The 27,414-nt window shown below is 40.1% G+C and overlaps 1 protein-coding gene across 1 annotated transcript in view; it reads left to right on the forward strand.

The window, feature by feature from the left end:
• The window catches only part of HS3ST2 (heparan sulfate-glucosamine 3-sulfotransferase 2), a 966,442-nt gene that overhangs the window by 912,086 nt on the left and 26,942 nt on the right, over positions 1 to 27,414 (forward strand). The window lies entirely within an intron of this gene.

Genomic DNA, 27,414 nt, shown 5'->3' on the forward strand with positions numbered 1-27,414 from the left:
TGGCAGATCGATTCAGTGCCAACTTCACCCCCCTCTCACCCCCTGAATGGCCCATCTCAATACTGGAAGATTGCCAAATTCCAGTAATAACGGCCACACAGGTACAAAACGCACTCTCTAAAGCCAAGAATACAGCATCCATGGGACCAGATGACATCCCGGGCTGTGTACTAGATGAACTACAATATGAACTGGCACCTCACCTAAGTGTCATGTTTAATCATAGCCTCACCTCAGGTTTCGTGCCCACTGAGTGGCGCAGAGCTACAGTTATCCCAATCCACAAGGGGAGATCCACCTTGGATCCCGGAAACTACCGTCCCATCAGTCTGACAAGCCTTATCTGCAAGGCCATGGAGCGTATTATCATGGAACTTATAAACAAAGACATTGGCAACCTTCAAACACTGGACCCCACCCAGTTTGGGTTTGTGAAGGGCCGATCTTGTCTCCTGAACCTGATTGACTTCTTTGAATCAGTCTCCAGAGCCATGGACAAGGGTAAGGTGGTCCACACAGCCTATCTAGACCTTGCCAAGGCCTTTGACACCATCCCCACTCTGGAATCATAGATAAACTTACTAAGTTGGGTATTAATCCCTATGTCACCCAATGGGTTGCTAAATGGCTTACTGATAGAACCCACACTGTAAAAGTAGCCGACTCCAAATCCAGCTCCAGACAAGTGACAAGTGGAGTACCTCAGGGTTCAGTCCTGGGGCGCTCTTGTTTGGCATCTACTTCTCTGAAGTACAGGTCAACACTAAGGGACTCTGGCTAACAAAGTTTGCAGATGACTGTAAACTGGGAGCCATTATTGAATCCCCAAATGATGTGGATACTCTACAAAAGGGCCTTACAGAAACAGATGCTTGGTGCCAGAGCCATGGTCTCAAGCTCAATGCCAAGAAATGTATTGTTATCCCCTTTGGGAAAAAACATGTATCCATGAATTACCATATAGGTGGCAGTACACTTAACACAGAAAGTGTGATAAGAGACTTAGGGACACAGGTAGACAGTGGTCTCACCTTCGATAACCACATCGCCACAACAGTCAGGAAATCCTTCTATGTGGCACACCTCATCACGAAGGGCTTTTCATCCAGAAAAAAGGAGGTCATCGTCCCACTGTACTCATCCCTCATTAGACCCATTATAGAATACAACGCCCCATTTGGTATGTACCTCTCAAGACATCTGCAACAACTGGAAAAGGCCTCAGAAATACCTCACTAAAAGAATCACAGGCCTAAAGCAGATGCCCTATGCTGACCGCCTTAAAAAACTCCAGCTATACTCTGTCGCATATCATCTCCTCAGAGGCGATCTCTGCTTAACATACAAGGCCATGTCAAACCCAGAGCTGTTGGACATGCTACACTTAAAGAAATCCCAATCCCTCAGAGCTACATGCTCCAGGGATCTAAACCTTGTCATCACAATAAACAAAACATGCTGGAGGGATAGGTTTCTGACCCAGAGACTCCCCAGACTCTGGAATAGATTGCCCATACATGTCAAGCAGAGTGCCTCTTTGGACCTCTTCAAGAGGAACCTTGATGATTGGATGGGAGAAAGGAAATTCACCCCAGGGATCATGTCAGTCGCCCTGCTAGACAGGGGTCCAGGAAAGTAAATAATGTGGGAAGAAATAGCCAGGGAATTGTTATGGCTAGGCTTGTATAGGCCCTAGGGCTGATAGCCTAGTACCAATCTATGAACCTATGAACCTAATCTCAGAGTTGGTATATTTATTTAGCAGGAACCGTGGGTGTGCAGGTAATATGTTTTGTGTTGTTTTACTATTGGTGATGTAGTTTTGAAGTTTTAAAACTTCGATCATATGGTCTCGGTCATATGGGTTTCGAAATTTTGAAACTCTGATAAAACAAACTATCCCCATTTTTTACCATTTTCTACTTGAGGTTGGGGTATTGCCTCAACTGTCACCATCTTTCTCTTTTCAGTGCTACTGCTTTCTTTCTTTGATGGTTATGCCTGACTGTTGCAAGTCTTCTCTCACACATTCCATCCATCTCTTTGGTGGATGTTTTTTTTTTCCTTTTGCTATTTTTCTGTCTCTTCTAAATCTTCTGCACCGGATTATCTTCTGCTTTCCTACATATTTGTCAAAACAACAGTAATCTCTTTTCTTTGACCTTCTCATCAACTGGAGCTACTTTGCTTTTGTTCTGATTTCCTCATTTCTTCATGTGTCCCACTATATACATCTTACCACCCATCTCAGGCACTTAATTTCCATCACCTCTAGCCTATGCAGCTACTCCTCAGTCACTGCCAAAGATTCTGTACCTTACAGTAGTACTGATCATGCAATCTTCTGTCATACACTACCATGATACTCTGTGCAGTTGACTGTAGCCCCTCTGAAACTAGATTTGACCTCTTCATTCAGGCTTCCATTTTCCTCATACACCACTCCCAGATACTTGAAGCTGTTAATCTGTTCCACTATCTTCCATTCTGTCTCAGTTTTCACCTTCTTCTGATTTTCCCCATTTGCTGTTATCACAATTGTCATGTCTGTACTCAGTTTCATCCAATGTGCTTTCAGTTTTGCATTCTATTTGCCTATCATTAGATGTTTTAGAAAATGCCCATAATGCCACATTGCATGCATATGGTAGCTTTGTTGATGTGTTTCCCCTGACCTTTTTGCTAATGTAGTCTGTCACAAAGGGATACTGCCAGCCCAGCCATGAGGAATTTTGCAAATAATTATATGTCATTTGTGAATATCAACTTGATTCATATAAGATGTTTGTGTCGCAAATGTATTAGAGCTGTATGTCATATACGATGGTTTGTACAGCCATGTGTGCTGAAGAGGTATTTTACAAAGTGATGTTTGAAATGTATCCACAGTGTACCTTACTGGAATACAACAGAAATGTGTATTCACTATTGTAACTGTTTAAATGTATATATTTTAACAGGGGAAACTGGAATACAGGAGGTTAACTAGCAAAACTTCAGAAAAATAGCTGAAATTAAATTACTTTAAGACAGCATGAGTCAAGATGTCTATACTAGGGAGCTCTCTGTGTTGTCTTGAAGGGGGAATAATTACTAGGCTTGAGATGTGGAAGTGTTTTATTGTTTTATGACTTCCAGCAGCTGCACAGATCCGAGGAAAAGCCCTTGTCTCTGTATTGACACAGATGGATGCTAAATACTGCTAGTTTTCAGCAGTGGGTGTTTTGCCTGGGATGGAGTCAGATGACAAGAAATTATGTCATTCTGCAAGCTATCCCAGCAGTAATATTTGATCGCACATTGGGGGTTTGGGGGGCATAGCCCCCCCACCTACTTACCATTTATATTTATGAATCTAATTTCACTGAAAGCTAACAATATAAAACCAAACATAGGTGGGGGGCTCCAGTGATGGGGGCTGTGCCGCCCACCCCCCCCAACTATATATACTATCTCCAGGATCTCAGTACAGTGGGGAAAAAGGCATATACATTTTATTTGCCCAACAGTACATACATTCAGTGAAATGTGATTCAGTGGAATGAGTTTTCAGTGATTTGAGCTTTCAGAGATTTGGCGTGTTATTAAATTCAGTGATATGAGTTTTCAGCGAATCAAAGTAGACATCGAACAGTTTGCATTGAGATCACCTTACAGTGCAGTACTTGGAAGTTGCCATTTTCCTCATTGTATTGCAATCCTGGCAGATCGATTCAGTGCCAACTTCACCCCCCTCTCACCCCCTGAATGGCCCATCTCAGTACTGGAAGATTGCAAATTCCAGTAATAACGGCCACACATGTACAAAACGTACTCTCTAAAGCCAAGAATACAGCATCCATGGGACCAGATGACATCCCGGGCTGTGTACTACATGAACTACAATATGAACTGGCACCTCACCTAAGTGTCATGTTTAATCATAGCCTCACCTCAGGTTTCGTGCCCACTGAGTGGCGCAGAGCTACAGTTATCCCAATCCACAAGGGGGGATCCACCTTGTATCCCGGAAACTACTGTCCCATCAGTCTGACAAGCCTTATCTGCAAGGCCATGGAGCGTATTATCATGGAACTTATAAACAAAGACATTGGCAACCTTCAAACACTGGACCCCACCCAGTTTGGGTTTGTGAAGGGCCGATCTTGTCTCCTGAACCTGATTGACTTCTTTGAATCAGTCTCCAGAGCCATGGACAAGGGTAAGGTGGTCCACACAGCCTATCTAGACCTTGCCAAGGCCTTTGACACCACCCCCACTCTGGAATCATAGATAAACTTACTAAGTTGGGTATTAATCCCTATGTCACCCAATGGGTTGCTAAATGGCTTACTGATAGAACCCACACTGTAAAAGTAGCCGACTCCAAATCCAGCTCCAGACAAGTGACAAGTGGAGTACCTCAGGGTTCAGTCCTGGGGCGCTCTTGTTTGGCATCTACTTCTCTGAAGTACAGGTCAACACTAAGGGACTCTGGCTAACAAAGTTTGCAGATGACTGTAAACTGGGAGCCATTATTGAATCCCCAAATGATGTGGATACTCTACAAAAGGGCCTTACAGAAACAGATGTTTGGTGCCAGAGCCATGGGCTCAAGCTCAATGCCAAGAAATGTATTGTTATCCCCTTTGGGAAAAAACATGTATCCATGAATTACCATATAGGTGGCAGTACACTAAACACAGAAAGTGTGATAAGAGACTTAGGGACACAGGTGGACAGTGGTCTCACATTCGATAACCACATCGCCACAACAGTCAGGAAATCCTTCTATGTGGCACACCTCATCACGAAGGGCTTTTCATCCAGAGAAAAGGAGGTCATTGTCCCACTGTACTCATCCCTCATTAGACCCATTATAGAATACAACGCCCCATTTGGTATTTACCTCTCAAGACATCTGCAACAACTGGAAAGGCCTCAGAAATACCTCACTAAAAGAATCACAGGCCTAAAGCAGATGCCCTATGCTGACCGCCTTAAAAAACTCCAGCTATACTCTGTCGCATATCGTCTCCTCAGAGGCGATCTCTGCTTAACATACAAGGCCATGTCAAACCCAGAGCTGTTGGACATGCTACACTTAAAGAAATCCCAATCCCTCAGAGCTACACACTCCAGTGATCTAAACCTTGTCATCACAATAAACAAAACATGCTGGAGGGATAGGTTTATGACCCAGAGACTCCCCAGACTCTGGAATAGATTGCCCATACATGTCAAGCAGAGTGCCTCTTTGGACCTCTTCAAGAGGAACCTTGACGATTGGATGAGAGAAAGGAAATTCACCCCAGGGATCACGTCAGTCACCCTGCTAGACAGGGGTCCAGGAAAGTAAATAATGTGGGAAGAAATAGCCAGGGAATTGTTATGGCTAGGCTTGTATAGGCCCTAGGGCTGATAGCCTAGTACCAACCTATGAACCTAATCTCAGAGTTGGTATATTTATTTAGCAGGAACCGTGGGTGTGCAGGTAATATGTTTTGTATTGTTTTACTATTTGTGATGTAGTTTTGAAGTTTTAAAACTTCGATCATATGGTCTCGGTCATATGGGTTTCGAAATTTTGAAACTTCGATAAAACAAACTATCCACATTTTTTACCATTTTCTACTTGAGGTTGGGGTATTGCCTCAACTGTCACCATCTTTCTCTTTTCAGTGCTACTGCTTTCTTTCTTTGATGGTTATGCCTGACTGTTGCAAGTCTTCTCTCACACATTCCATCCATCTCTTTGGTGGATGTTTTTTTTTTTCCTTTTGCTATTTTTCTGTCTCTTCTAAATCTTCTGCACTGGTTTATCTTCTGCTTTCCTACATATTTGTCAAAACAACAGTAATCTCTTTTCTTTGACCTTCTCATCAACTGGAGCTACTTTGCTTTTGTTCTGATTTCCTCATTTCTTCATGTGTCCCACTACATACATCTTACCACCCATCTCAGGCACTTAATTTCCCTCACCTCTAGCCTATGCAGCTACTCTTTAGTCACTGCCAAAGATTCTGTACCATACAGTAGTACTGATCATGCAATCTTCTGTCATATACTACCATGATACTCTGTGCAGTTGACTGTAGCCCCTCTGAAACTAGATTTGACCTCTTCATTCAGGCTTCCATTTTCCTCATACACCACTCCCAGATACTTGAAGCTGTTAATCTGTTCCACTATCTTCCATTCTGTCTCAGTTTTCACCTTCTTCTGATTTTCCCCATTTGCTGTTATCACAATTGTCATGTCTGTACTCAGTTTCATCCAATGTGCCTTCAGTTTTGCATTCTATTTGCCTATCATTAGATGTTTTAGAAAATGCCCATAATGCCACATTGCATGCATATGGTAGCTTTGTTGATGTGTTTCCCCTGACTTTTTTGCTAATGTAGTCTGTCACAAAGGGATACTGCCAGCCCAGCCATGAGGAATTTTGCAAATAATTATATGTCATTTGTGAATATCAACTTGATTCATATAAGATTAGTGAAGAAAAGACGAAAACCTTTGAAACAAAAACAAAAGCTCCAGAAGCCACGACTTGCTGTTACAGGAGCGAAAACGTTTTTTTTTCTGAATTTGTGAATTAAAGTCGTTTCGGTTTATAGTCGTGGCTTCTGGAGCTTTTGTTTTTGTTTCAATGATTCATATAAGATGTTTGTGTCGCAAATGTATTAGAGCTGTATGTCATATAAGATGGTTTGTACAGCCATGTGTGCTGAAGAGGTATTTTACAAAGTGATGTTTGAAATGTATCCACAGTGTACCTTACTGGAATACAACAGAAATGTGTATTCACTATTGTAACTGTTTAAATGTATATATTTTAACAGGGGAAACTGGAATACAGGAGGTTAACTAGCAAAACTTCAGAAAAATAGCTGAAATTAAATTACTTTAAGACAGCATGAGGCAAGATGTCTATACTAGGGAGCTCTCTGTGTTGTCTTGAAAGGGAAATAATTACTAGGCTTGAGATGTGGAAGTGTTTTATTGTTTTATGACTTCCAGCAGCTGCACAGATCTGAGGAAAAGCCCTTGTCTGTGTATTGACACAGATGGATGCTAAATACTGCTAGTTTTCAGCAGTGGGTGTTTTGCCTGGGATGGAGTCAGATGACAAGAAATTATGTCATTCTGCAAGCTATCCCAGCAGTAATATTTGAGATATTAATTTAAGAACTCTATGAGAGAGACTCTGCTTTCTGTATTCTTTCTTGGACCTGACAAGATCCATTCACCACATATCTTTCTTGCTGCTCATAAGTAAGTTTCTGTATTCTGTCTTGGACCTGACAAGATCCATTCACCACATATCTTCCTTGCTGCTCATAAGTAAGTTTCTAGGTTATTACAATTATCTTAGATATAGTCAGGAATATAGCAAAGCTTAGCTTAGATATTTTTCTTTATGTATTTGAGACTGTCTTGCAGTGTTGTTCTCAATATATCCTGTGATGTTGAACTCTTCTGTTACTGTAAATGTATACTGAGTATTTCCGTGTTCTTTTAATACTTATTATTAAATATATTTAAACCTTTCAGTGTGGCTGATCTGTCTAGAGATATATAAGTTTTGGGAGTACTTGCATATTTACTTGGTGACACTGTGTAGGCAACTCCTACTGGCCTTGTTCTTGGTCAAACTACCATTTGTATTGATAGTAACATTACACACTAAGATTGGATACCCTTTATTAAGGGCTTTAAAGTTGCTGATAAAGAGGTGGCTGGTTCCAGTAATAACTACCATATAGTCTGGACAGAAGGGGGCATAGCTAGCAAACCTGTGCCAGTCTTTCCCAGGTGTGTGTGTGTGTGTGTGTGTGTGTGTGTTTGTGTGTGTGTGTGGGCATGTGCGTGTGTGTGTGTGTGTGTGTGTGTTTTGTGTGTGTGTGTGTGTGTGTGTGTGTGTGTGTGTGTGTGTGTGTGTGTGTGTGTGTTGTGTGTGTGTATAAAATAAATCTTCAAGAGTATGTGTGTCAGCTACTTGGGTGGGAACATGACGCACTGGTTGGACAGAGAGAGTGTTGGAGGTCTTGGCTTGGCCACTCAGCTGAGATTTCAACTCTGCAGCTGTGCCAGTGGGGAGTCTTATTGGGGATCTGGAGAAAGAGGAAGAAAGAGGAGGAAACCAGCCTTGGACTCACTGTGGTCTCTGTGTGCTCTTAAGGGAAATTACACTTTACTGTGTGTGTACTTGTCATCCTACCAATGTATGTCCCCCACTGGTGCCAGCGGTGAGGATTGAGGCTCCTTGATTAGTAGGCCAGTGGTGGGGCATCACATAGTCCATCACCAGTATGAACAGCAGTAGCCTCAGAGCTGAAACCTGATGCACACCCACTTCCACTGGGAACCTCTCTGTGAGTCCAAACATTGTTTCTGTTTGTGTATTTGGGTCCTTGTGCATAGCCTGCATTAATTCTGCCAGTGTTTCCAGACCTGACCAAATCAGCTTTTGTGAAACCTTTTCATATGCATTCTTCATGTATAGGAATGCCCAGTTGTACTTTTTAATTCATCTCTTGTTTTTTCTGAACTATTTGCCTCACTGCAAACATTGGGTTGGTTGTGCTGTTCTGAATTCAAACTACTCTTCTCCCATCTTACTTTCAACTAATCTGCATATTTGTTTATCAATCACCCTCTCCAGAGCTTTCATGCAATGTGACAGTTGTTTGATAACTCTGTACTGCCCACAACTGTGAATTTCCCCAGTATTCTTATACACACTGACACTAGAATGCTTATTCTGCAGTCATCTGGGATACATCTTTCTTTCCATACTTCCATGAGTACCGTGTGGAGCAATTCTTTCCCTAACTCAGCCATCATCTTGATCATATTTGCCGTGACCTCATCTGAACCTATTGCTTTCCCTGACTTCATTTTCCTTAGTTCTGCGATTACGTCTTCTAGGATGAGCTCTAGTACCTCTTTTACTGTAGGCTGTGTCTCGGGCAGTGCAGCTTCTGTGAGGTTTTCTTCATTCAGAAGCTGCTGCATGTACTCCTTCCATCTGTCTTTGATGATCTCTGGGCCGGTGAGCAAGTTGCTGTTGGCATCCCTTATTTATCTATTTATTTATTTATTGACATTTGATTACAAGGAAAGTCTGACTAGGAAGGTCTAGGGAGAAAAGCTCCAAAGTGCTACAAAAACGTTTTAAGAACAAAAATTTTACAATCTTCAAAAATAATACATAAACATTGACCGTTTAAATAATTATACCAAATTTAGACATAATGTAAAAATATGACGTGATTTAATATTTAGAGAAATTTTAGCCAGTTTATAGAGGTATAGAGAAATTAAAGGTAAGTTTACAAAATGCAAACAGGAATAGCAATATGAAGTGAAAGATAAAATAGGGTTTTGGCATATTTAGGAAGAGCGTCATGTGAGAGAAACTGATTGAAGTAAGGAAGTGAGAGACAAAGGGATTGTAAAGAGGTGTAATGTTCATATATAGGGATATAGTTTATCCTGGGCTTGAGCAAGAACAGATCCAGGAATTTTTGGTTACTGGATCATAATTACCAACTTGGAACATAGTTGTATAGGATGTTGTTTAGTGATAGACAAGCAGGTGGATGCTGGATAATTCTATAGGTGGTAAGAAGCTGTGCATATGTTAGGTGATGGGGTAGTTCTAACTAATTTAGGCCTTTTAGTGCTATACAGTGGTGTGTTCTGAAAGGGGTTTTTGCTGCAGATTTAGCCACTTTATTATAGCATTGTTCAAGGCGGCCACGGTGGTGCAGTGGTTAGCATTGCCGCCTCACAGCAAGAGGTTCTCCGGTTCGATCCTCGGCTGGGGTGCCTTCTGTGCGGAGTCTGCATGTCCTCCCTGTGGTCGCGTGGGTTTCCTCCGGGTGCTCCGGTTTCCTCCCACATCCCAAAGACATGCTGCAGGTGGATTGGATACTCTAAATTGGCCCTAGGTGTGCGTGTGAGTGTGCCTTCTGTGGAAGGTTGGGCACCGGGCTGGCAACTCGACACCGTAAAACTCCACTGCCAATCAATGTGCGGACAAGGTGATCCGCTGTGGCGACCCCTAACCAGGAAAAGCCGAAAGAAGAAGAAGATTATAGCATTGTTCAAGTTCTGATTTTTGTGATGCCTGGAGATTAGTACGGATGGGAGCTCCATAAAGTAGTGAGGAGAAGAGGTAAGGACTGACAACTTTAGTTTTACCTGTGTTAGCTCTGTTGGTAAGGATTTTCATACTGTAAAGCATCTCTAGATTGTGATGATTTTTTTAAATGTAATTTTCTATATGCAGGTCAAACTTAAGGTTATTATCCACACTCATCCCTAATAATTTGCTACAAGAAATGGCTTCAATGGCTGTATTATTAAGAGAGAGGATTTTAAACTTTGTTTTTTCATGGGAGATGGATTTTGGGATAAAAATAGTTTTTTTTTAGGGTTGAGTATGGGTTATGAGTTACAATGACATATTTCAGTGGCTGTTAAGGATTCCTGAGTAATTTTTTAGAGATTTGCCATGTTGTCAGATGTGCGTATGAGAGTATGGAGTCATCTGCATTTATATTAGTGAGGCCTGTAGTGTGGAGGGATGGAGGGTTTTAGTGTGAAACTTAAAGAGGAGCGTCCAAGGATAGAGCCTTGTGGTACACCGGTGGCAACTGGGATATATTGAGAGAGGGTGGAGTGCTATTTTAATGACTGATCCCTATTGGACAGGTAGCTTTTGAACCATAGAAGTGTGGGCTGAAATAAGCCTAGTAAAGACATTTGAAGTAGAACTTTGCTGTGACCAACTGTGTTGAAGGCTTTAGACACGTCTAGAAATAATGAGGAGACTATTTTGCTGTTATCTCTAGCTTTATTGACAGTATCTATAAAGGTTAGAAGCGCATTGTTAGTACTGTGTGGTGGATGGAAGCCATGTTGTATGTGGGATATTAATTCGTCCAGCAAGAGAGAGTTTAGCAACTGTTTTTAATACATTTTTCATGTATTTTGGAGAGGTGGGATAAAAATGCTATAGGTCTAAAGTTAGTGAAATCTGCTGAATTTCCTCCTTTGTGTATAAGGTTAAAGTGTGATTTTTTCCAGAGAAAGGGAATATGGGATTCCTGGACTGACCTGTTTATAAGGATAGAGACAGTTCTGGTAATGTTATCACCTACTTTTTTAAGGTACTCACTTGGAAGGGCATCAGCTGAAGTAGATCATGATTTGGCTTTGTTTAAGATTAGTTTTATATAGGATGTGGACACAAGTTTGAAGGTGAAAGTGGATATAGTGATATGTGGCTGTTGTGCAGGGTAGAGACTGGATGTGAGGAATCTTTGGTTAGGGAAGCTAAACTATCTATGAAATAAGATTTTTAACTGCATTGCAGTTATGAGCATTGAGTTATTGGGAGATGGGTTAGGGTTGACATTTTGACTGGGATGTAAGATTTCTTTAAGAGCTGACCAGAATTGTTAGGGTTGTGTTTACTATAATTCTGAAAGTTTTTATAGTATAGCTTTTGTCTTCATTTATTTGCTTTTTAGTATGGTTGCGGAGTAGTTTGAAGTTTTCCAGATATTGTAGTTTAGACTTTTGCAATTCTTTCCACACTTTTTCACTATCCTGCATTAGCAGTCTACTCTATTTGGATTGCCAAATTACATTATTTATTTTTACTGTCTCTTCCTTCTAAGAGGTGCAAGGCTATTTAGGAAAGATGCATTGCATTCATTTACAGCATCATTTAAAGGGAGGATTTTTAAGATGTCCAAGTTAATAGATGATAGGGTAGTAATGAATATTTTGAGGTTAAACTTGGACAAGTTGCATGTTGTTTTATAAACATGCTGTTTGAGTGGATATGTGAGCTGTCTGGTTCTATAGACTGGGAGATGGTCACTGAGAAAGTCTGGCATTGTACATATGGTGGTGAATTTGGTAGACTCTGATAAAAGGATTTGGTCTAATAAGGAGTTTGATGTCTTGCTACAATATGTGAGGCTATTAATTAGTTGTGTGAAACAGTATAAGTTCATGAGAGATGTAGGGGAGCAGATGTTACATCCAAAAAAAATTGATATTGATATCACTTAGTTATATTTTTTCTTGTGGAATTATTAAGGATATACAACATAGGATAGCATCCAGAAGACTATATTGTTGCCAGGAGGGATATAAAGGACAGTAATAAGTATGTGTTTGTAATTTTTTTATTTTCAGGAAAATAGTAAGCTGCAGGGAGTGTTGATATTGGTTTGTTGTAAGGGGAAATGTGCAGTTATTGAGAAATACTAAAGCAATGCCACCACCTATTTTCCTCTTTGTATGGTCATTACAGATGATATTATGGCTGGAGGTGTAATTTTGGTGTCAATTATTCTGGGTTTAAGCCAAGTTTCATTTATAGTGAGAATGCCAAACTTTGCTGGTTAATCCAGGCACGTAGTTCAGTAGTTTTATTTCTTATGTTTCCAGTATTTGCCATGGCATAATTTAGATTATCGGGGTTGGGAGATGATCTTTGTTGGGTTGGGGTAGAGTAGTGTGTCTTGATATTGGCTGTGATAGGTGGGTCAGGATTAGGGCAAATGTCTCCTCCTAGGATTTAGGAATGGAGTCTGATGATTATCTTCTTCATCTTACAGTCTTTGCCTTACACCCTAATAGAGTTTCTTTCTGCCATCTGCTGAGTCACTTTCCAGAAGCTGGTAGAGTGCCTCTGATGCCTTGTTCTTTGCTATTGTGACTGCTCTCTTAGCATGTTTATTAGCCAACAAGTATTCCTTCTTAGCATCGTCTGTCTTTTCTATCTCCTACATTTTCCTTCTCTCCTTCTGCCTTCCTGAACTTCTGTATTCCACCACCTGCTTTCCTTATGTATCTTATTTCCATACCTGGCTGGGCCACATATCTGTTCTATAGGTCACATGTTGTTTTGAGACACTGCCATTCTTCTTCAGCTCCACCTATTTCCTCTTTTTTTCTGGGGTACTAGAGCCTTGAGGGCTTCCTTGAACTCTTGTGTTTTTGCTCCAGTCATCTTCCAGGTCTTCAGCCCAGTGTCTGTGGACCTTAGATCTTTCTCTGACCACTGCTTGCAGCTGATTGTGGCCACCAGTAGTTTATGCTGTGGGCCAACTGTTTCACTGGGGATGACTTTGCAATCACTGTTTCTATCCCAGTGCCCTTTTCTTACTAGGAGGAAGTCTGCCTGAGTTGTATTCTGGGCACTTTTGTATGTGATCTTATGATTGTCTCTCTTTCTCTCTAAACCATGTGTTGGCTACCATCAATTCATTTGCCAGACAGAAGATTTGAATAAGCCATGGTACTTTATTACTGTTAAATCATTCATGTGTACCCAGGCAGTCATCATATCCTGTTCCGTCTGTCCCAATATGAGTGTTCAGGTCCCCCATTATCAAAACTAAACTCTTTTTTCCTGCTTTTTCTAGTAGGTACTGCAACTGCTGCTTGAATGTGCTCTTTTCCTCATTATCACAACCCTGCTGGGGGACAGACAGACAGACATAGCTCTATAGTTACACTGGAGTCTAAATACCATGTGTCTATCACTAATTCTAACAACATCCCTCACTGTCTTCTGAAAATTGTCCCTCACCACAATTCTCACGCCATTTCTGGTCTGTTCTGTCCCTGAGTAGTATACAGGATCCTAAGACTAGTTGCTTTACTGGACTGTCCTTCCATCTTGTCTCCTGGATGCACAGGATATCCAGCCCCCTCCTTACCATCTTGCCAACAACTTTCAAGCTGCATCTTGTCAGTTAACCTATACTGAGTTTAGCAATTCTTAGTTCATGATTGGCAGACTGGTTGGTTGGTTTTATGTCTAGCTCTCACTCAACAGAATTATGTCAGGTAACAGGACACAGATGGGCTAATAGCGTACTGACCCAGGAATGCTGATCTTTATGGTGGTCACACAGACCTCTCCCACCATTGGCAAGGGTCCCTGGCATGTCAGAGTAGGCTAGGTCCTCAAACCACTTATCTCTAGGAAGTACCTACATCCATTTTATGTGACATTAGTCAATGTGAGCGAATCACCTAGTGCCTGTTTTTATGTCATCATGTGGCTAGTCCTGATGCCATGCAAAGTCTGGGATCCATGTTTTCCTATCTAGAGAAATGTGCACATCCCAGTCAATGCCTAAAGTGGTTGGTCTTTTCAACTCCGCTGCTGCTGCTGCTGCTTAGGACTCCATTTTTGGGTAAATTTGAGTTGGAAACACTCAGCATGTATTGAGGATGTGAGAGGAATCCCAAAGAGATGCAGAAAGAAAGAACATACAAACTCCAGGCATTGGCCAGAGTTCTGAATCAAAACTTACACCTGTCTATTGGAAGTGAAGACCATTATGCCAACTGTGTGTGTGTGTGTGTGTGTGTGTGTGTGGTTGTGTGTGTGTGTGTGTGTGTGTGTGTGTGTGTGTGTGTGTGTGTGTGTGTGTGTGTGTGTGTGTGTGTGTGTGTGTTTGTGAATGTGTGTCTGTGCCTATGTAGACAGACAAAGAGGGAGGGCAGGAAGAAAAGACAAGAGAGAGACAGAGAGAGAGAGCACTAAGTTAGCAATGTTAGTGAATGTGACAATGCATTTTCTTGTACTTTTCTTCATCCACAAACCAAGAAATGTGAACTTGCTTTTCTATGAACATTACCTCCATTCATTTTACAGAAAGAAGTGCAATGTATTTAAGGTCGCAAAGATAAGGAGATGGCATACCAGACTGAGATACAGCCTGACATCAGCAAAGTTGATGGATAGTGAAGGATATCGATTTATTAACCACAGACTGTTTTAATGACAAAAATATCTTTTTTTCTAAAGAATACTGTTTCTAGCCTTCATTTCAACAGTAATGCTTAAACTTGTTGTACCTTTGAAAATGGTACCAACGGCTAAAATACCAATGTCTTGTGTACTAATATATGGGTGCAACTTGGATCTAGGCTCTATGCTTTTAGAGTTCTATGTACAGATGAGGATACACATCTTCAGTCTCTTATATTCATTACTTACTGTCCTTGGATGTTTCTTCTAGAAATGACAGTTAAATGAAAGTGTCACAGTCTTTCCACAACTGGGGTGACACTGGTTTCAGAATTTTCATGTTGAAGCACTGGTCCTTTTCTCAATCAGGAGTTAAAGTTCATTGGCTGACTTTCAACTTTAAAACTAATCTTAAGGATCATTACATCAGCATTATGTGCAGTCAGGATTGTAGGAAAAAAATGTATTGTGGCACAACTATTATCCACCAAATAACCCTGCCCTTCCATCCCTCTATGTCTTGCCTTCCATGTGAAGTGCCTTTATATCCTCAAGCCAGCTATGATATTCAATTTGTATAAAATACATGTGTATATTGCATTTTGTCATTCACTCTGCATAAAATGTAACGTATCTATTGTGTCTACCTCGGGTTGAGACTGAAATAGGTCCAGTGGGATCAGTATGCTATCCAGGTTAACAAATTTAGAATAAATAAAATAAAGTTTCTGCAGCTAGATACATTCACTACGGTACTCACTGACTACATGCCTAATGGTAATATTGGTTTATGTCCTCACATCAGGTCTTGGCAAATAAAAAAGGATATTGAGCCTCCATAACTGTTTTATGGTTTAGTTCAGTATTTTGATAGCTAGGTAGCCCAACTAGAATACAGATCCTGTCTTACTGGGATAGCTGGGAAAATAACATTTAGTCATTCTGACTTATTACATCTTCTTACTTCCTGACATCTTCTATGCCAGGAATTCACTTGCTTCCTGAAAACTTTTCTCTAAAATGCTCTAGAGGACAAAACCCTAATATGAGTTTGCAATATCTTGTAAATGATGCAAGTTACATAACATGATTTGCAATGTCTCATAAATAATGTGATTTCCAAATGACATAAAATACAAATGGTCTTTCTTAGAGAATATGCTGCACACTGATGTTTATTTATTTATTTGTTTGCTTATTTATTTATGTATTGTGGTGTAGAACACTGGTCAAACAACAATCAATTACAGGCTCAGCCCAGATTGGATCTTAATGTACAATAAATGTACAGTATTCAAGTAAGAGTGGTTTACATTTATGAGTAAGCATACAAGTCTAACAAACAATATATACACAGACGATCTAAGAAACCAATTATATGTACAATGATAAGACTGGAACAGAAAAAGGTGAATGGAATTGAAGGAGAAGTGGTAGAGATATTGGTAGTAATTACTAGGTTATGACAGCTAACAGAGACCAGTACGATGAAAGGGGATTAGATTATGTGTGGTGAATTTAGAGTAGTTATGTTTTGGTATGCTGAATTACAGTTTGGGATGAATGAGTTAATCAGGTGGATTATATGGGAAATAAAGCTATTGCACTATCTGACATGATATTGATTTTTTTGCAGCTTTAAGAAAGAAAATTGTGTATTATTTTCCAAATATTATTAGTGCTATAATCAAACAAATTACTATATATCTGTAAGTGTGTAAGATAGAAGGAGGATATCACTGTGAGAATTGTTCATCTGTTTGAGACCTGTACAGTGAAATGTGACATGACTGGATATCACAGAATTCGTTCTGTGATATTGTGGAATCCATGCAAATCATGCATATAATATTTTTGAAATGCTTCCAGACAACAGTGTTAATCTACAAAACTGTGCATGGTAGATGGCAGGTATAAGTAATTAAACTTTATACCTTACTGATGTGTATGAGGTGGGGGTCCATTTATTTGCCTGCAGGTCATACAGTCTTTATAATATTAAAAAAGCTATGAAGATATAGCTAATGTCCATATCTGTTTTATTAAAAATATGTGAGAATGTCTTCACATTACCCATCATATTTTATATCATTAGTGCATCTACTGCTTGAATAGTCTGACCCCCCCCCCCCCACATAAGAGAATCACCCTCCTTTTTGCATTCTTCTTCTTCTTCTTCTTCTTCTTTCGGCTGCTCCTGCTAGGGGTCACCACAGCAGATCAACTGTTTCCATTTCTTCCTGTCCTCTGCATCTTGCACTGTCACACCAACCACCTGCATGCCCTCTCTCACCACATCCATAAACCTTATCTTAGGCCTCCCTCTTTTTCTGTTACCTGGCAGCTTCATCCTTAGCATCTTTTTCCCAATACACTCTGCATCCCTCCTCAGCACATGTCCAAACCAATGTAATCTTGCCACTCTGGCTTTGTCTCCAAACCTTCCAACCTGGGCTGACCCTCTAATATACTTATTCCTAATCCTGTCCATCCTCGTCACACCCAGTGCAAATCTTAACATCTTCAACTGTGCCACGTCAAGCTCTGACTCCTGCCTTTTTGTGAATGCCACTGTCTCCAACCCATATAACATAGCTGGTCTCACTACCCTCTTGTAGACCTTCCCTTTCACTCTTACTGGTACTCGTCTGTCACAAATCACTCCTGACACTCTTCTCCACCCACTCTGTCCCGCCTGTACTCTCTTCTTCACCTCTCTTCCACACTCACCATTACTCTGAACTGTTGATCCCAAGTACTTAAACTCAGCTACCTTTGCCACCTCTCCTCCCAGCATCCTCACCATTCCTCTAGCCTCCCTCTCATTCACACACATATATTCTGTCTTAGTCCTGCTGACCTTCATTCCTCTTCTCTCTAGAGCATATCTCCACCTCTCCAGGGTCTCCTCCACCTGTTCCCTACTCTCACTACAGACACAATATCATCTGCAAACATCATAGTCCATGGGGACTCCTGTCTGATCTCGTCTGTCAACCTGTCCATCACCATTACAAATAAGAAAGGGCTCAGAGCTGATCCTTGATGTAATCCCATCTCCACCTTAAACGCATCCGTCACTCCCACTGCAGACCTCACCGCTGTCACACTACCCTCGTACATATCCTGTACCACTCTTACATACTTCTCTGACACTCCCATCTTCCTCATACAATATCACAACTCCTTTCTAGGCTCCCTGTCATATGCTTTCTCTAAATCTACAAAGACACAATGAAACTCCTTCTGACCTTCTCTGTACTTCTCCATCAACACTCTCAGAGCAAACATCGCATCTGTAGTGCTCTTTCCTGGCATGAAACCATACTGCTGATCACTAATCATCACCTCCCTTCTAAACCTAGCTTCCACTACTCTTTCTCATAACTTCATGCTGTGACTGATCAGTTTAATCCCTCTGTAGTTACTACAGCTCTGCACATCACCCTTATTCTTAAAAATCGGTACCAAAATATTTTTTCTCCATTCCTCAGGCATCTTCTCACTTTCCAAGATTTCATTAAACAATCTAGTTACAAACTCCACTGCCATTTCACCTAAACACCTCCAGGCTTCCACAGGAATGTCATCTGGACCAACAGCCTTTCCGTTCTTCATCCTCTTCATAGCTATCCTTACTTCCTCCTTGCTAATCCATTGTACTTCATGATTCACTATCCCTACATCATCCAACCTTCTCTCCCTCTCATTCTCTTCATTCATCAACCCCTCAGACTTCTCTTTCCATCTGCTCAACACCCTCTCCTCGCTCGTGGGTACGTTTCCCTCATTATCCTTTATCACTATTTTCATTATTTTTAGGAGGAATCCTTAATTAACTCCAGTCATACTTAATTAACTCCAGTCATACTTAATTAACTCCAGTCACACTTAATTAACTCCAGTCATACTTAATTAACTCCAGTCATACTTGATTAACTCCAGTCATATATATCCAACACTCACCATTCTATTGTGCACATTTAGCAAATTACGCTCTTTTGTTGGTGGCAACTTGTTGCCTTATTTTTATTTATTTTATTTTACATTTGTTTACTGGGAAAGTCTGACTTGGAATGAGCCAATTTTCAGTGGAGGCCCAGGGAGAAAAGCTGCAGATGCATGTTTTTGTACCAGGACTTTTAGATTTTGAAAACCCTAATGAGTATATCATCTCTGGAATATAGGAAAGTCTTCCATTAAGGTGAATATGTACTTACAGAATACACAGAAACACTACTTCCCTGACAATTATACTTTTCTTGAAATAATGAATATATCTTTCAGTAAGACCTGATTAGACTCATCTAAATCTCAACTTTTCCAATTCTGTAGTACTTACAAGAAACAACATGGAGAATGTAGCAGTCAGAGTGTATTTCTTTACCAGTAGGCCTTATGTAAGAGTCTAAAGCAAAACCCCACCTTCTCTTATTGTCATCCTCCTTCAGAAAAAGTGAGATACAGGTCAATTCAGATTGGCTGGTAGGCTACTGAGTATCAGGAGAGCTATCCTAATGTATCCGTATAGCTGAAAGATTTAAGGTCTTCAGTTTTCTTAGCTAGAAGCATTCGGAGCCTTTCCAGTTGAGTGATATACTTGGGTGTCTACATAACAAAGAGCAGTATTCTAGTCAGTGGTGAGTCTAATAAAGGAACAGTATAGTGGCAGGATGACTCCTTTGGTTCATGAACATATTCTCTTTCAGTGGTGGAAATGTGATGAGCAGAAGAAAGATGGCTGCATATATAAGTACCCAGGTCTCTTATTGCTATGTCTGTCTAATGAGGATTAGCATTTTTTGATTATTTATATATAACTTATGTGTGCTTGTCTGTTTGTTTATTTATTTATTAATCTATCTATCTATCTATCTATCTATCTATCTATCTATCTATCTATCTATCTATCTATATATCTATCTATCTAGTTAGGAGATGACAGCCAGCGAGACGCAGTCATTACATCCCTAAATGACTTAGCTGAACTGCAGGAAATTTTGTCTCAGATAAATAACTGGTATGATGAAAAAATTTTAGTGCAGTCAGACTAAGCCTATTTCTGACTGTCTACTGAAACTAAATTCCAAAATAAGCATCATCATATTCTTTGGGGAGTTGTCTATCCTAGGGAACTAACACATTAACAATATGACCCTAAGAGCTGATGCATTTGTTTGGGGTTTGAGAACTTATGTGGGCAGTGCCCTAACATTCAACCAACTTGTGTCCATTATCATATAAGACTGGAGTTAATTAAGGTCATTAGAAAGTCATTTTATATTGCAAGGCATATGAATAAAGGGATTGTATCTATAGGGATGCCATTTTACACCCTTACACTCGTTAGGCCAGTCATTAAGTATAATTCCCCCTCTGACATCTGTCTGTCTAGACATATACAACAGCTGGAATGCCCATTGATACCTTACTAAAAAGATATGAGGTCTAAACAATATGTCCTTCATGGACTGACTCAAAGCCCTGTCACTGTACTCAAGGATCAAATAGACTGCTAAGAGGTAACCAGTGTCTGGAATACAAGGCATCCTACAACCCATTACTGATAGATTTACTGCACCTCAGCAAGTCAAATGGCAGCAGAAGTAGTCTAGGAATCTAAACCTCTTCTACAACATCAACAGAATGTTTTGAGGGGATAGGCATATCTCACAAAGGACACTGCTGATTTGAAACAGACTCCCCATCCACATAAAACAAGCTCACCCCTGCCCATTTTCAAATGTAACTTGATTCTATAGATGGGTAATAGATAATTTATCCCAGGACTGCCTCCTGTACTACTAATGGACAAGACACAGTATAAAGAATATCCCTGGTATCTAGTGTTCCCCTCCAATATGATAGGGTTTGCTCATTAGTCTAGGGAAGTTAGTATGGCAGCTTCCACCTCTAACCCAAGACACACACACATTCACACAGTCATACACACACACACACACACACACATACACACACATACACACAGACACAGCCCCCCTCACATGATTGAACATGCACATATGCACACACAGCTCAGCACCATGATGCTGCTAAACTCCCTGGCACTCACCTGTAATGTAGCCCCACCTTTGGAAGTAATAAGTGAAAGTGAACTTTTGGGTATGTTCATTAACATGGCTGGCCAAGGTAAATTAAGTAGTAAAGCAATTCTCTAAATCACTTAAGATGCATAAATACCTTACTGCAGACATTTCAGGGAAGAGCACATGGCTATTTAGCATAGGCCACTCCCCCAAAGACTGCCTTTCCTGTTGGCTAAAGAGACAGCCAACCTCAGTGCTGCACCTGCTCATCGTGGGGCCTTGATCTAGGATTGTGTCTGAACTGGAATTATACCATGACCCCCCCAAAACGTGCACGCTAATTGGCCAGCGTGCCCGTTGTAAATCGAGTTATACTAATGGAAAAAGGTCCGGTCGCCCGGACTTTTTTCCATTAGTATAACTCGTTTTTTTAAAACACTGTCTCGCTATGTTAAATGGGTTTAACATAGCGAGACAGCTTTAAAATAAGCAACGGAGATCTCCGTTGCTTATTTTAAAGCTGTCTCGCTATGTTAAACCCATTTAACATAGCGAGACAGTGTTTTAAAGCAACGGAGAAAGCAAGATCTCCGTTGCTTTTTAGTGTCTCGCTATGTTAAATGAGTTTAACATAGCGAGACAGTTTTAAAATAAGCAACGGACATCTCCGTTGCTTATTTTAAAACTGTCTCGCTATGTTAAACTCATTTAACATAGCAAGACACTAAAAAAAAGCAACGGAGATCTTGCTTTCTCCGTTGCTTTTGCCCACCTCTGATGTACTGCGCAGGCGCAGTACATCAGAACTGCCGCGGATGCCAGACATCTGCGGAAGGGCAGTAAACAGGCATTATACTATGCCATTATTTAAGAAAAGTAATAGTTTCTTTTCTTAAATAATGTCATGGTATAATAGCAATAACCCACTTCTGGGTGTGGGTAATGCTAAATTTACCCACGGTTGGCTTTTGGTCCTCGGCCCTCGGGACCAAACCACGCCAACCGTGGGTAAATTTAGCATTACCCACACCCAGGCGTGGGTTATTGCTATAAATAATTACCACAAGTAAAACAAGCTTACTACTCATAGGAATCTTTCTGAATTGGGCCTAGTATTTCAATTAATGCAATTTCAATTAAAAACAAGTTTTTGTGGGTTTACTGCATACCTCTGAACGTCCTGGCACAACAAATTTGTGCAGAGGCAAAAATAATGGGGGGGACAAAGGCTCAAAACAGGGAAAGATTGCTGTTATGAACTTAGAAAGTTGCAAGAATAATAGGTTTTACATTGCTATACATTTTCCGAAGGATATGAAGACTGAAACTCAAATGTCTGTCACTATTTAGTGACTTCAAGAAAACTACAAATGTTATGAGGAACAGAGAAAAATATGAGGCAAAGACCTGGGCATTATGTGAAAATTTGAACAGTTAAGATGTATGATTCATTACTAAGTGGCTCTCTATTGAAATGTCAGCACTCAAAATGCTGAATGCTGAAAAGCCATGAAAAAAAGATCAAAAACACAGGAGAAGAGCAAATCTCAAAAATTGGTTCTCTCCTTAAAACTTCTTTTTGCAGGGGACCCCGCACACCCCCAAATTTGTATATACCAACTCTAAGATCACCATACCTCGGAGAAAGGGGAATATTCCAAGAAATAGCATCTCAGACTTTTTTTATATATAATTCCTTTCTTTCAGCTATTCAGTCTCTGTATTTTGGAACAAACTGTAGTGCATTCAAACATTTTAAATGGTTACCTACCTGGGCACATCCTTTACGTACAAGCTCAGGTTGCCTTATTTTAAACAGTGCTTCATTTGCTAGTAACTCTGAAGTTCACACAAACAAGTTAACATTTTGCTTAAGATCATACCCAAATGCCTATTTGTATATTTGAGTCTAACTGCTAAAATGTCTTCCATTCATTTTAATGTTCTCTTCTGTTTCTGTCCATAAGTTTGAAAGATTATATAAATCCTATGTTTGTGCTTTTACCATTTTATTTGAATTACATTTCCAGTTATGAACTTCCATTTTCTGTGTTTAAAAAGACATAGCAGCTCTTTTTTAGTTTTTGCTATTCCATGTAGTCAACACCTTACATGTCCATATATAACATAGGTACTTCCCCCTGTAAACTGTGAAGACAAAGTGTTAACACAGACAGATGAGGACTTGTTTCTCCTGGTTGTCATATCTTTCAGAGGCAATAAGGATTTTAGTGTGCATGTAATCTTTGGCATGATTAGTACAGAGGCTTTGTTTTGCAGCTGCTTCTGGATGCGGTGTTTATATGTAGCTTCACTCCTCTTCTGAACAGCTGTCTTGAAGAACCACTCAATACTGACCCAGATTACTTCTGTTCTGCATCAGTGTGCACGAGTGTCTCAGTATTTTGAAAAGAGGGAAGTTCATTCATAGTTTAGAAAAAAAAAGTATATTTTTCTCTCTCTTTAATTCACAAACCTTTTAGGTGAGGTAATGAACTCAAAACGTTTCTGTACTTGCAGATGAATGAAAGAAAAACAGTATCATTAGATACATATCTACATATCAACCAGATTGTGCCTTCTGCAAGTGTAAAACACTAGAGAAAGTTTTTTTTTTATGGTAAGAGCAGTTTTCTTAAAGTGAAAATGTCAAAGCAAAGGTCACTTTCATCTTAAAAGAAGGCAAACACATTTCTAACATAATGCATAATTCTACTTACTTGTAGTCAGTGTGTTAATCCACTTTTTTAATTGTCTTAATAAACCGTACTGCTGTTTAAAGTTCATAGGCTTGGTATTGTGGCTGTGGGCAAAACTGGTCCAACTGATTTGCAATCCCCAAACACAGCCATGTTTAGGTGTTATGTATCGGGCATAGAAATAGACCCTTGATTTTCTTACTGGGGAAAAATTAAAGTCTTTCATGTTGGATCATAGGTTTAACTATTATATTCAATCTCATGTCTAATGAGGGAGAAATGTAAAGCAATCATAACATCCTTAGATCTGAAAGATCTGCCCTTAGTAATCAGCAGGACTAGATACAAGGATTTTCTAAGGTCATAAGACATGGTGGCCAAATGAGAGCTTGTTCTGTAAGGATGTGTTCAGTTCCTAATACTAGCACTGATTTGGGGGGGGGGGGGCTATGTGGCAAGCTCTAGGGTACTTGTGTTTCCCCAAGAACACAACACTACACTTTTTTGCATTCAGCTTTAAACTGTGGTTCTGGCACCATGTATTTGTACATGATAGACCCTCCTACTGTAGGATCTAGGAGTTCTTAGTAGAGCCAATGACAGCTCAAAAATTGCAGTAATTTGCAAACATGGTCAGACAGAGATCCTTGGCGTCAGCCTGGATGTTAGAGATAGATAACAAATAGGAATGTCCCCAGTACAGAGACATGGCTGACCCCACTCTTTTTATAAGTCTTTTATTGGACAGAGTGTGCCCAGTCATAATTTGATGGGTTCTACCTGTGAGCCAGTTTGTTATTTAGTAAGTTGCATATAGATCTACATTTAGTTGGACAAGTTTGTCTATAATATCTGAGTTTGGAATAGTGTCAAATACCTTGGTCTAAGGTCTGGTCTCCGTACAGGTTTGCCATCATTCAAAGCCTGAAAGGGGCAGTTTTACTTTTATTCTATAGCAGTAAATTCACTGCTGCTTATTTCTTGCTTAAGATATTATTTGACCTCACCCCCAAATCCTTAGAAATCCTAGCCCTCCTTCTCTGATTGCAAAATGCATTTTATTTGTGGAAATCCTTGATGTTCATCCCTGCCACTAAACCATATTGCAAGGTGTTTGCTATGAGGAGCACCTTTGGTAAAACAAACACTTTAGTTACATGTATCCTAGGCAAACAAAGGACAATGCTTTGTTTCAGGGAAGATATGTGACAAGGAATATGCTGTTATAAAGGTATTACCTGATAAGTGGCACATATAAATGTATTTATCAACCATTTAAAGCTGTATAATTCTGCTCTAGCCTAAACTGTCATGCCAGATTTGTTGTTATTAAGCTGTAATCCTAACCATTTAGAAGATATTTTAATATGATCTCGCAGTGAGGGAAGTGTAATGCTTAAACTGAAGAGCCAAGCAACACAATCGTGCAGGTCAGGATGTAAGGACTTGCATGATTTCCTGTAATTTTATCCCATTCTGAAGGAAGTTATTAATTAATTTTCGTAGGATCAGTGGTTATTTCTCCAATTTGCTTATACAGATGGAGATAATTAGTTCTCACTCTATGTTGACATTGTTTGGTAAATACCTTTCCTTATTTGATGCCTCTGGCCCACTAACATAATTTGTAGTGGTCCCACTTGTTGTGGATTTGGTTAACATATACAGTCTCATTTTATTGTAAATAGATTCTTAGGAGCATTGCTTGTGGCAAGAAAAGCCTTCTTGCCATAGTTTTAAGAGATTTTCATTCCATTTCTTCAGCTTGGTTTCTTTCAAAACTCTTATTTGGAGTTCAGTTTTAGCTAACCATTTTATTACTACCTAATGTTTACAATGTGTTGAAATTCCTTTCACATTCCATTATGTTACTTGAATAGGCAGAAGTGTGTACTGTTCAGATAAGTTATCTTTGTGTTTCACCAGTATTGTAGCTATACTGAAGGTGTGGGTAGTCAGTTACTGAATTTAATCAGATGCTGCTATACATGGGGAGAGCCTTTCATTTAAGATGTGGAATAGATTGTAAATAAATAATCACAAACTGGGCCAGGCAACCACTAAGATAATAGTGGAAAAAACTGCTTAAAACTGCTTTATAGACAATTCTAACTTTGATCAGAGACTTGAGGAAGACTGTAATCTGTAGTAGTTCCTAACTATACAATCTGATCTACTTCAGATTGTCCTGCCACTGAGTGTTCATATGCTCCCCTACCTACCCAAGTAATAATGCCATAATTTGCAAACACTAACACATCAGTATAATATCTTCTTCTTTCGGCTTTTCCCAGTAAGGGGTCGCCACAGCGGATCACCTGTCAGCTCATGATTGGCAGTGAAGTTTTACAGTGTCGAGTTGCCAGCCAGGCGCCCAACCTTCCACAGAAGGCACACACACACATGCACGCACTCACACCTAGGGTCAATTTAGAGTGTTCAATCAGCATGTCTTTGGGAAGTGGGAGGAAACCTATGCGACCACAGGGAAGACATGCAGACTCCGCACAGAAGGCACCCCAGCCAAGGATCGAAATGGAGAACCTCTTGCTGTGAGGTGACAACGCTAACCGCTGCACCACCGTGGCTGCCCACACTTCAGTATAATATCTGCCCCTTATAAACTTAGCAGGTGTATAACTTACAGCTGATAAGGTAGTTCCCAGAAGTAAATCCTTATATCTTATTCGTTATGCATCTTAGCAAGCAAACATCATCTGATACTGAACTATTAGATATACTGCAGGCATAGTGAAGTAGTAACTGCAGGCATAGTGAAGTAGTAACTAGTAGTTATACTGCAGGCATAGTGAAGTAGTAACTAGTAGTTATACTGCAGGCATAGTGAAGTAGTAACTAGTAATTATACTGCAGGCATAGTGAAGTAGTAACTACTAATTATACTGCAGGCATAGTGAAGTAGTAACTAGTAGTTATACTGCAGGTATAGTGAAGTAATAACTAGTAGTTATACTGTAGGCATAGTGAAGTAGTGAAGGAAAAGGAAAAGGAAAAATGTACTTTAGCATGCCTTTAGGTAAACCAGTGTGGAGAGTATATAAATACATATGTTTCTTTTCATGCCAATGCAGTATTCTGTTTATGTAAATGCCTCCATAAGACCATAAAATTCTCCATTTTTGAAGAAAAAGCTATTGTAATAAAATTAGATACAATGCCAGTATTTGTGTTGATACATATGTATTATATAACATAAAAACAAGTAGCATCCAAGCCCTAAGTTCATACATTCATAGGAGGCTAACTGCCCTAGAACCCTTACAAGCCTAGCCATATTTATCTCGAGTTGTCCCAGTGCTTGGTGGTTAGGTGAGTGATGTTTGCAGAGGTAAGAGTCTATGGTAGTTAATAACAACTTCTTCTGTACATACGGGACATGGGTACCACTCCAGGAGTGAATTTGTGATCAACCATCCATTGATTTAGGTTGCATTTGAAAAGAGTCAAGGAGGGGCTCTGTTTTACATGAAATGAAAGTCTGTTCCAGATGAGTGGCAGTCACTAGGAGATGTATCTATCTTTTCAGCATGACCTGTTCATGTCAAAGGCTAGGGTAAGATCCCTGGCATGAGTGAACCTCCTGCGGTTTGATTTACGAATGTGTATCATTTCCTTCAGTGTCAGGTCAGAGACTGCTCTGTAAGCCAGGCAAGGTCACCCCTCAGCAACCTATAGGAGACAGAATACAGTGACAAGGCTTTCAGTCTTTCCACATAAGACTTGTTTTGTGTACACTATAATTACTTGGTGAGACAACTCTGTGGTCTCTTCAGCTGTTGCAGATGTCTGGTGAGGTACATGCAAAAGGGAGCATTGTACTCAATTATTGATCTGATGAAGGCCGAGTATAATGGAATGATAGCCCCCCTGC

The sequence above is a fragment of the Protopterus annectens genome, chromosome 12.part0 (genome assembly GCF_019279795.1).
Source record: "Protopterus annectens isolate FY-2018-M chromosome 12.part0, PAN1.0, whole genome shotgun sequence".
In the NCBI taxonomy this organism is placed as follows: Eukaryota; Metazoa; Chordata; order Ceratodontiformes; family Protopteridae; genus Protopterus; species Protopterus annectens.